The sequence below is a fragment of the Chaetodon auriga genome, chromosome 7 (genome assembly GCF_051107435.1).
Source record: "Chaetodon auriga isolate fChaAug3 chromosome 7, fChaAug3.hap1, whole genome shotgun sequence".
Lineage (NCBI taxonomy): Eukaryota > Metazoa > Chordata > Actinopteri > Chaetodontiformes > Chaetodontidae > Chaetodon > Chaetodon auriga.
This window is the reverse complement of record NC_135080.1, coordinates 232501-235318: the sequence shown is the minus strand read 5'-3', so window position 1 is coordinate 235318 and position 2818 is coordinate 232501.

Genomic DNA, 2818 nt, shown 5'->3' with positions numbered 1-2818 from the left:
GGAAACACCTGATTACACCTGTCCAACAACCTGACAAGCTTCAGCAACCATCAGTCTAGACCCCTGTTAGTGCCCCCTGGAGGCAACAGTGTTCTCTACAGACCAGACATGGACCCCGTGGTGGGTGGGGGGTGTCATGTAGCAGTATCAGTGGACTGGAGGCTGGAACCAGGTACAGGAACCATACAAGCATTATATCATCACTACTGCTGTTACTGGCAGTACCACTGGTCATAGGAGCAGCAACAGCAGTAACAGTACTAGTATTGGTAGTGCCAGCAGTACTATTAGTAGTGCTAGTAGTAACATTATTAGTATCCTTACATCCATTACATTAATAGTATTATGAGCATTAGTAGTAACAGTAGTAGTATTAGTCGTAGTTGTTGTAACAGCAGTAGTATTAGTAGTAACATTAGTTACAACAGCAGTAAAGTATGAGTAGTAACAGCAGAAGTATAAGTAAATTAGTAGTAACAGTAGTAGCATTAGTAGTGCCAGCAGTTCTATTAGTGGTCTTACTAGTAACATTAGTAGTAACAGCAGTAGTATTAGTAGTAACAGCAGAAGTATTAGTGGTGACAGCAGGAGTATTCATAGTGACAGTAGTAGTATTCGTAGTATTGGTAATATTTACAGTTCAGTCACTCACGTCAGGGTTCTTGTCGACTTCCTGTTGAAGCAGCTCGATGTAGTCCAGCCTGCAGTCTGTCATTACCAACAACTGCTAAATAACTACTAATCACTACAACTAATACTACTCACAGATGTACTTCTACTATTTCTGACAATACACGTGGCCTGATACAGTACTAATTGTAGTACTACCTCCAATGTCTGGTCTGCCATGAGGAGAACAGCAGTGTGAACTGCTCCTGGATCAGCTGCTGATAACTGAACAGAAAGCTGCTGCTGAGCTCCAACGGCAACGAACGGCATCGACACCGGTGAAACTAAACACTGTGTGTGTGTGTGTGTGTGTGCGTGTGTGCGTGTGTGTGCGTGCGTGCGTGCGTGTGTGTGCGTGCATGTGTGTGTGTGCGTGTGCATGTGTGTGTTGCAGGATCAGATTCTGTGCAACACACACTCAGACCAGCTGGCTGGAAACTGACCTGAGTGCAGCAGAGCACCAGGACCAGCAGATAGCAGCCAACCAGAGCTGGATTACTGTCTGAGTCACTCACCTGTTTGATGACCACTGTCTGCTCTGAGGCCATCTGACCCACCCAACACAAACATTTACCTGTTTACACCTGAAATATTCATCGCTTCCAGTGTGGCAGGTATGAAGGGAGGATTGCGGTGGTTACATTAGAGACAACAAAAGTTAAACCTGTTCTTTAAAAGGGAAAAGCTGTCAGCAGGGGGCGCTCTGAGTGGAAAATAATTAGAGTCAATGGAAGATTTAATTGAGGAACAACCTTTTTAATGATAGGAAATAACCTCATGCATAAAATAATGTGACAGTGTTGTTTGAATAAACGTAACGTTCTCAGAGTGTTCTCTGAAAAGGAACATGTTGTCGTACTTTCCATCTGCTGCACCATTTTGATGTGATCTAAAACATCGACAGTTCTTCGGGTCAATTCAGCTTCACGGGGGGGGATTGAGTTGGATGAGCTTATGTTGTTTTCATGGTGTTGAGGACTGGGCGGAGGTCAGTGGAGGTGGCCCCCTTGGTGGATCTGTTGGCTATGATTGTAAACCGGTGATGGTCCAGGCTGGCTGGGATGTAGTCTTTGATGGAGAACCAGTTCCTCAGAGCACTTCATCAGACTGGACGAGGGCCACAGGGCCGGAGTCGTTTAGACTGGACACTGCAGACTTTTTAGGTGCAGCGATGACGGAGGCTGTCTTGAAGCAGGTGGTAGAACCCTGTGGAGGCGGACAGTGGACGGCTCTCTGGAGGCGGCGTAGACTTGACAGCTGACTCTTTGTTTACGAGATCTACGGTGGTCTTCATCTGACTGCACAGCAGAGTCCTGCCTTCTCCATCCATCCAGGCCTTCTGGTCAGGGAGTGATTTGACTTTCCGATCACCACGTCGTCGACACGTTTGCTGATGTTGATGGTTCTCTGTGCTCTGTGACTAAAATCATCATCTGGTTGTTTTGTCATGTGACTGCTGATGATTACATGCAGTTCCTGTACAAACACGCCGCTGAATTCTCTGAGCAGAAAACAAGTCGACATCTGAACGTTAAGAACTCCTCAAGACATCTGGGAAGCGTTGTCCATCCACTTTGACCGTGTTTGACATCAAGCATCAGTGACCGAAACTCAGAGTCCACCTCGCCTCATCTTGCATCTGTTGGTTTGGAACACGCTCCGCCCGTCCAGCGCCACATCTTGATCGGGGATGTCGTGGTGGAGCGGGTCTCTGTACAGATGTGGTCACAGCAGCCTCTGGTTTGCCATCGCTCAGCTGGCCTCAGTCTTTCGTCCCGGCCGGGTTAGCTTAGCTCTCTTTCTGCCCCGTGGTGGCTTTTGATTGGCTGGGTGGTCCGAAGGCGTTGTAGGCAGTGATCAAGCTTCCGCTGCACTTCATCCAATCCCTGCGCTTCATTTTCCGACGTTAATGAGAGTATTTCTGTCAGAACAACGATGTGATTGGGTAATAAAGGCAGAAGAATGACCTGATCAACACCAATCAATAAATTTATGGATGTACACCTATAGCAGACATAAAGACGTGTTGATGTGTTCATGTTTGAATGAACTGCTCGACACATATATGTTTATATATTTATAGACTGATGTTTTGATGTATGGATGTGAAGATTCAGCCGTATGTATACTTTTCAATGTGTAGATATAA